The sequence below is a fragment of the Octodon degus genome, unplaced genomic scaffold, assembly GCF_000260255.1.
Source record: "Octodon degus isolate 3935 unplaced genomic scaffold, OctDeg1.0 scaffold00334, whole genome shotgun sequence".
Classification (NCBI taxonomy): Eukaryota; Metazoa; Chordata; class Mammalia; order Rodentia; family Octodontidae; genus Octodon; species Octodon degus.
Window position 1 is genome coordinate 132,862 of NW_004524910.1, and position 9,349 is coordinate 142,210.

Sequence of the window (9,349 nt, forward strand, 5' to 3'; positions counted from 1 at the left end):
GTGTGTGTGTGTGTGTGTGTATACAAAATAGCATAAATATACAGCTACTTTCTCTTAGTTCAATGAGAAGGTTTTGAACTAATAGTGTTTAGACAAGATATCATGTCTACATCTTGTTCTAAGAATAACTACTACAAAGACAATATGCAATGTATTAATTATTGTAACTGTTCTACTAACCATTTTTGAAACTACCTCATTGCTACTTCTTTCTCAATAAAATTATTAAAATGTAAAAAAGAACCTCTATTCTAATGAATTGGAAAACACAGAAGAAATGGACAGATTCTTAGATATGTATGAATTCCAAAGCTGAGTCAAGATTTAAAAATTATAAATAACCTGATAGCAATTAATGAAATTGAAAATCTAATTAAAAATTTACAAACAAAAAAAAGGTCTGGGTCCTGTTGGATTCATTGTTGAATTTTATAAGAAGTTTAGAGATGATCTAATGCCACTAATACAGAAACTCTTTAATGAAATTGATAGGTAAGCAATACTCCCAAAATCATTCCCAGAAGCAAGTATTACCCTGATATCAAAACCAGAGAAGGATCCAACCCCCCCCCAAAAAAAAACTACAAGCCAATGTTCCTAATGAACATAGATGCAAAAATCCTCAATAAGATACTTGCAAACAGAATGTAGCATATCATCAAAAAATTGTTCACCATGACCAAATATGTTCCAAACCAGGAAAACAGGGATGACTCAGCACATGTATATCACCAAATATATTACACAATATTCACATAATCCACAACAAAAATTACTTGACCATCTTAATAGATGCTGGAAAAGCATTTGACAAAGTCCAACATCCATTCATGATAAAAATGCTACAGATAATTGGCCTTGACTTCCATGGAAATATTTGAATCAAAATAGAGGTTTAAAAAATTTCTTAGATTCTAGCTTTGACTTCACATACATGAATTAAGTGCAAATGTTTTAGTTACCGTACACAGGATGCACTTCAAACTTCAATATTCATTTATTACTCCAGCCTTGTCTCTTGTTTCTTTTTCCATAATTTTATTGAGAAACAAATAGCAATGAGATAGTTTCAAATCCAATTAGTAGGACAGTTTCAACCTTTAATACATTGCATATTGTTGCCGTAATGGTTATTCATTGTACAAGATGCAGACATGATATCCTGTCTACAAGCACTATTAGAACAAATCTTTCTATTCATTAAATTAAGAGAAAGTAGCTGTATATCTGTCCTACTTTGAATATACAAATACAAAATGGTCCTTCATTTGTATCCCCTTTTTTTGTTCAGTTTTGTCATTTAAATATTATAGGTGTGTGAATTCAGCAAAATATTCCAAAATAGTCCAGTAGTCCATAATAGCAGTGGGTTTTCCATAAGACTGGCAATGTCATAAGTTGTTGACTTGAGTCTTTTACAGCTCAGCATATTAATATGGCTTTACTTTTTATACTTCATTTTTATGCTTTTCTGCTGGATGGTTAAGACCAAGACAAAGCAAGACCTATATAACAAGAAATGTAGCTTTGTATCTGATAAGGTCAGTCAAATCCCCTGAGGACTTATCCTGATACCCTGTACCTCAGTTTGTAGATCCTTTGTCAGTGTTCAGCCATCTGGATGAGTCATGGCCATTGCTCGACAAATTTGCTCTCTGTGAAATCCTGAGAGAATGTTTTCTCTCCATGTGACTCTGCTTACAGCCTTGTCTCTTGTTATCCCTTCATCTCTGACCAATCTGTACTCCCTATTTCTTAACCTACTTTTTTTTGAGTGAAAAGGAATTTTCTTGGCCCTCCAGAAAATATATAATGTAGTCATTATACTTATATATTGTATCAAAGCTTTTTATATTTTGTATTTTTATTATAATACCAAAAAGAGGGTAAAAAGGTCGAGGGCTGCAGGGTAGATAAGGATGCACGATATTTCATGTTCCAAATATATTCAAGCCATTTTTATGGTCCAGACAGGTTATAATCTTTCTTGTCCTATTCACTTTTATATCTAGAATTTAATCTTCTTGTTAGAGCTCTATCAGCCTTTACCTGGTAAATCAAGATTCATGCTTTTATCTTCAATAAGTGGGTCAAGTGTATCACTAGTATTTGTTTCCCAACGCATACTTCCCTGCATGAAAATTTCTTGTGCTGAAATCTTAAAAAAACTTGAGACCTTGCCCTTGACTGTGATTCAAATACCTAGGATGGTTCCTATCAAATATATGCACATTAGTTGAATATTAACAAGTGAACTAATGAATCCCTTGAAGCTTGGGGAGTCACAGGAAATATATCAATGGAAGAGAGAGAGAGAGAGAGAGAGAGAGAGAGAGAGAGAGAGAGAGAGAGAGAGAGAGAGATGCAGCAGCTGCACTGGCAGGATGTATATATCTATCAGGCTGCACATCTTTGACATATCCAGAGCTTGCACTTCCAGAATTCTTCCATGACAAACATATCCACTAGGCTTGAGAACATTGAATCTAAGTCCTGATCTTTCTTCCCTTGGTCAGTATTGCTAAATATCTGCCATTGTGTCAGGCTCTGAACCAAAGGATAGGATGAAGAAGGAGGGCACATAAATACAATACAAGGATAGATGAATCTTTTAAAGATGGAAAACAGAATCTTTTGTGAACTCTTCCAACTGTCTCTTTGGTCAAGAAAATAAGTCACCAGAATGTTATCTCTTGAAATATTATGCCTGAATGTGTATCTTCATTAAATGTCACCCTCCTCCTTAAAGACTAGGTTTCATTCCTACTTTCAGATCATTGACTATACTTTCTGCCAAACCATGCAAAACACTATCGTTGGTGTACCAGCTAAGATTCACCCTCTTATCTTGTTTAACTATAGATATTCTGACATGGCTCATGTCAAGGGACTGCAGGAAGTGATCCTGAAATACATATTTTTACCATCACTATCCTTTCCATCACAGTACTCGTGGTCAGAGCTTAGCATTGCATACTAGTTAGAAGGAGACTGTTCTTATTGACCTGGCCTCCAACTACCCCTTCATCACTGAACTACTTCAGTCATAATCAGTTCATGATTTAGTTCCTGTGAAAAAGAAACCAAATCTAAGAATGGAGTCCAGATTTTTTACTTTGTTTGTAGCCCACATAGAAAGCAACACCACTGTAGTGACTTCTCCTCTTTAGGAGATGTATAATAGACCAACTTTAATCATCAGCCACACAATATCACATGCATTCGTCTTTGTACAGAATTTAAGAGTGATGACTTTAGAGTCAGAATAAAGCAGCTAATAGTGCCATCTGGAACAGTATTTACTTTACTCGAATATCCTGTTCTGTGAAGTAAGACTGTTAATAATGATATGTATCTGATTGAGTTATTATAAGAATTAAATGTGACAATGTATGCAAACCACTTAACAAAAGTCTTGGCCCATAGTTCTTTGTTGTGTTAGCTACTTCTCTATTACGTGACACTACACTCAGAAACACTCATTCAATCATGTGTGTTCACTCAGCTTCATTCACATGTGCTCATATAAACATGTAATCATTCATTGTCTTTTACTTACTTTTTCTATTATATTCTAGAGATCCAGGTAAGTTGAATTTCCTGTAGAACAAGATTATCCTCTCCCTGAAGAGTTCTAACTTGCAGATCACATATGCCTTCTTCCTTATCTTCTCTCCAATGTGTTGCTTTAATATATTTAAGCATACACTTATTGTCTCATCTTCACCTCCACTCTCTTCACACATGTGCCTTAATAGGCTTTAATTAGAGTCATGAAGGAATGCAGAGTTCTCATTATTTTCCTTATTCTCTTATTTTTCAGAACACAAAATTTGAGACTTGAAATCTGTATGGTATACTGGGAACTTACCATTATGACATAGAAATTTTATTTTTTGATCCAATATGTGCTTATTCTTAAGTGACAACACATACACATGGATCATTTCTGGAACAAGCAACATATCCTTATGTACTGTCCCACACCTAAAAGGTCTTGCACATGCCCAAATTTGCCCCAAGTTTGAATAAAGATTTGGTGGACAGAGAATTTTCATTCTCCCATTGATTTCCCATTCTGCCCATGAGCAATGCCTGCTGACATTTCCCTGAGTTCCTTTTCAGTTTCCTTGAAGCTCTATTGAGAAATAAACCAATCTCTCCTAGTACCTTTGAATGCGCAGCATAGACTATCTGCCTACTTTTTGAGACTAGAAAATTCTTGAGATATTGACACTGATTATGGAAATGCAAACTGACAGACTACTCTCCATATTTTTATATTCTCTGAAGATCAATGCTGGCTTTGCTTGACTGCATGGTGGGTAAAGCAGCACTAAAGCAAAAAGATAGTAGCAGAGACAGGAGAGCATATTTAACACTCATGAACCTTCTGCCCAGGTCTTCTCCCCAGGAGATTCACTTACACTGAATCTGTCCTGGCTCTAGGGAAACTCTGCATGTATTGCCAAGACTATGTCCAGGGGACCTGGACAGGAAAAGTCAATCTTCATCCACCTCTGAATTACTGTTTATACCTAGACCATGTTGATTTGGACCTGTAGGTATTGTGTGATACTTTTGCTCCTATGAACAAGTTGATGCAAAACCAAAACAACCAAAAACTAGTAAAGTACAAGAACCCTAATTGGGTTGATAAGGTAATAGATGTACTCATTTGTTCATTTATCATAAGAAAATATAAGTATTTTATTATTTACATTTTGCATTTACACACAATAAATATACATATTTATGACTTTCCATGTATACATTGCATAATGCCCAGGCAGTGTATAATATATTTATAAATCCTCATTTATCATTTCTTTGTAGTAAAGGTATTCCAAGTCTTCTAGCTTCACCCAAATATACATAATATGATCTTACTCATATGTGAAAGCTAATGAAACTGAGCCCATAGAAACTGAGAGTAGAAAGTAGAGGGCGAGGAGACTCACAAGGAGGGAGGAGCAGAGAGAAGTTTATCAGTGAGTACCAAGCTACAGTTGGAAGAAAAATACAAATTCTGTCTTCATTTGTTCATTGTTTTAAAAAGAAACAGTTCCTGCTTTAATTGAGCTTTTATCATGTATAGTATATCATGCTGAACATTCTGAAGAACAAAACTATGTTAGTTGTGGTGTTTGCCAATTGGAAGCTTATGGTTTTTCAAGAAAAAATTGTGTACTCTAATGAGCATAGAATATTACATGTGGCATAAGTTGTAAAAAACAAAGTGTTCTAAGATCTCAAAAAGAAATATATGCTTTTTAAGTTAGGAACCTAGAAAATACTCCGTCAAGGAGGTATTATCCAATACTCATGAGAGCAAGAGAGCTTGCAAGCAGTATAAGGGAAAGTTTGGTACACAAGTTAGATCAGGTGCCTATTCTGGATTCTGCCATATTTTAGATATTTGACCTTTAAAATCGTCTTTATTCTTCATTTTACTTATCAGAACATAGAATAAAATTAACTCATCAATATCCTATTATTGATCTTAGGATCAAAACTGTCATGTACATAAACACATTCTAAAATTGTATCATGATAAGTACACAAATGAAGAATATCATCTATGTAGAAATATGAAATACAGACAGAATTTGATCAGGATAAATAAGGTAAAAGAAATTTCAGTACAGAGAGACTAGCGGAGGAAAGCATATGGAATAATGACAGCAAAAAGTGAAACTACAAAATAATGAGGCTTCTGAAGCGACAAGAGGTCATACCCCTTGTTTTAGACTTTGAGGAAGCATTAAGTCCCTGCATAAACATTCCTGAGGTGTTCACCATGTGCTAGAACAGGGTAAAACACAGCCCCTTCTGTCCATTAAGTTGTCCACAACCTCATGAGCTCTTGGCCTCTGTTATTAATTTTGCCCAAAGCATCCATAAAAACTAGAATTGACTGCTAGAAGTTTTTCAAGGTCTAAGGCCCAGGAGAAGCATCTGTGTCTCAGTCAAAAGCAACTGAGTGGAACTGAAATGAAGACCTTGAATGATTGAGGAATCCTGGAGATGTCTGTCCACCCATTGGGTATCTGAAGACTACCTGTAACTAATGAGTTTGGTGGAGAGAGTGGACCCACTCTTTTCTCTTCCTACTGCATTCATCTTCTTTGTCTTAAGGCACATGTTGAGTTGATATTCATTCTGGGAAGGCTAGGAGTGCCACTGTTCATGAAATGGGTCAGGAAATACAATGTTGCCCTGAGAAGTGGTTCCAGAAGAAAATGAAGATACCTGGTCACCAGCCCCTTGCTTTCTATGCCTCGTGGAACTGCCCCTTCTTTCACCTAATGGTGATATAATTTGTTCGAGTGATAAATGTAGAATGTAGTAATTATGTACCAATTCTTCTTTATGTTAACATATGAACCAGGTAAATTAAAACAATATCAGTGCATGAGTGTCATGAGAATTAACATTTCAAAGAATGTAAAAAAATATTTAGAAAAAGGTAGTGTTGTCTATACTTATCACTGTAACTGTCTCAGTTACTTTTTACTAGTTGCTGGGACAAAATACCCAATACCCAAGCCTAAGGAAGGAAAGGTTTATTTGGCTCACAGTTTGTGGAGGTTTCAGTCTATACTTGGCTGGCTCCAAGGCAGAATGGCACATGGCAGACAGCAACAGTTCATGGCAGCAGAAACCAACGAAGAGCAAAGTGAAGGGCAGCAGCTGCAGCTTTTAGCCAGTGTCTCTCCCCTTCTAATATTATAAACAATCTACCTCGGGGTTGGGGGTATAGAACTTATACAATATCCATGTCCTGCTCTTTCACAGGATGAGGATAGGTACAAATTAAGAATCCTGACTCTCTGATGAGTCACTTAATTAAATTTCTAAATTTCTGAACTTGACACAATGTATCAACAAGTACAGTAACCATAAAGGAAGACACAACATACTAAATTTTTAGTATATTATATTTTATGGAAGCCACTGAAATCAATCAGACTTATATACAAATTATTTATTCTAAAAAGCCTGATAATGTTTTTTGCATGTTATTTTATTTTATAATATTAAACTTACCAAAAAAGTGCAAAGATAATAAAAATTTCTCATATACTCCTCAACTGATTTTGCTTCTTGCTAATACTCATGTTTAACTCCATGCATTTTTCAAATCTGAATGAAAATTGATACATTACTACTAACAACTTAAATTGTGAATTTAAAATTTTCCAGAATAGGAAAATCTATAAAGATAAAGTAGCTCAGTTGTCTAGTTTATTGGAGAGAGATTAGAAGATAATAGCTACTAGGTAGTTTTGCTTTGGAATAACAAAAACCTGAATTTGATTGTGGTCATAGTTGTACAAGTCTGCCAATATGCTAAAATGTGCTGAAGTATACATTTTAAGTTTGTAAATTGTATAATATATATTATCATTCAATAAAACTTATTTAAAAAATTTTTAAACAATTTAAAATTTACTGTTTTACTTAGATATGTCATTTTTCCATCAACATTCGTTTATTTTCCAAGGGATATACCAGTGTGCAGCACTTTACATAGCAATCTTTTCTCTTTATTCTCTTCTAGTCTGAAAATTTTTAGTCTTGATTTCTATTTTATACTGTAAGTATTCTTAAAAAGGGGAAAATAGCGTTTGCAGAGCTGCGGAACAATGATTATTTTTAACTGATTATCCAAAATGTTATTGGCATGTTTTCTCACACTCCTAAATGTTAGAAAACAGTAAAACATATCAGGCTATTAATTCAAAGGAAATAAATACTGTTAATCATGATCTAAAATACATTTACACAAGGTTTGTCAGAGACAGTAACTCCAAACAAACACACAGTTACATCAAGAATATCACACAAAGGAACATGGAGTTTACTCAACGTTGGTGGGAGCCACTAGAGATCTGAGCACAGACATCACCTGGTTGGTCCTCATTTACCCGTATCTACCTCTGGCCACCCTCAACAGCACTCTTGTCTGGATGACCCAGGCGGCTGCAAGGCTCCCATGTCCTATACTGATGCAAGAAACTGGGGACTTTCCAAGGCAGACAGAATTACAAGAGGATCACATCATCTGTGCCACATTTTGGAAGGCTGGAAGATCATTTTTATTTTTTAACTTTAATTTTTATCAGTACATGCTTGTAGTAAATAACTATTAAATTTATTGTGGGAGTTTATACACATACATAGTGCACTTGGATTCTTTTTATCTCCTCTACCCCTCACATTCCTTTCTTCTCCTTTGATCTCTTGGTCCTCTATCCATTTATAAAAGTTCTAACTCTCTGTTTCCTACTATCTATCTTTTATTTTGTTCTTTAATTTATTTGTACCTTGGACTTCTCAAAACCCACAGATTACTAAAATGGTCTGAAAGAAACAGGTTCAAGTGGAATAGGATAAACAGAGTTGATATCTGTGTTTAGGGCAAAAATCAACATATAAGTGGAGGACAACAATGTAAGAAGATAACTGATCTATCATTTGAAAATTCTTGGGCAGTTTTACTGACTTCAAATTCAATGAGTCATAAGGGTCATACAACTTAAAATTTATCCAGAAAGGGCCAACCAGGTAGCTCAATGAACTAAAGCACCTGTTTAGGCAGATACAAGGACCAGGGTTCAATCCCCAGTGTGCTGTGTTGACCCCACCCCCGGGGAGTGCTGAGACAGCTACTGAGACTGGGCATGGTGGCACACCCCTGCAATCCCAGCACTTGAGAGGCTGAAAACTGGAAGATCACTGCAAGTCCTATCTGTGTAGTAAGACTCTGTAGACCCTGTACTAAAAATACAAAAAATAAATAAATAAAATTTATCCAGTCCAATAAAGGCTTCAATTTTGTCATACTTCTTGTAGAATCCAACATGTAATTATTCATTCTATACTGAACAATGACTATATAGGAGACACTGGTAATCACTTGTCCTATGCCTATAGTATTTGGTTTCATACTTAGAAGTTAGAATTCGAAATTTTTTCTTTTACTTAAAATGGCATGCATTTTATTGTGAAGAAAACTGAGAAATAAAGAAAAAAACTGAAAAAAAGTCTTGTCTTCACTATTAAGTACAGTTAAGTTGGAAGTGAAGTTCATTCTGTAGCTGTTATACTAATATCCAGAGAGGATATTATTATCCCAGAGTACTATCCTATTCAGAAATTTATTTTCTGGCTGGAGAGATGGCTCAGTGGTCTAAAGCACCTACTTGAAACAAGCTTGGCAAAGCACAGGGACCGCGGTTCGATCCCCAGCACCACATGCCAGCCAGACCCGCCCCCTGGTGGGCTGAGCTGGCCACACACACACACACAATAAATAAATGTAATAAATAAAAATAAATAAATA

General features: G+C 35.3%; 1 protein-coding gene across 1 annotated transcript in view; it reads right to left on the reverse strand.

The window, feature by feature from the left end:
* Positions 1-9,349, reverse strand: part of LOC101563798 (olfactory receptor 226) — a 14,780-nt gene that overhangs the window by 1,068 nt on the left and 4,363 nt on the right. The gene's annotated exons all lie outside the window — the stretch shown is intronic.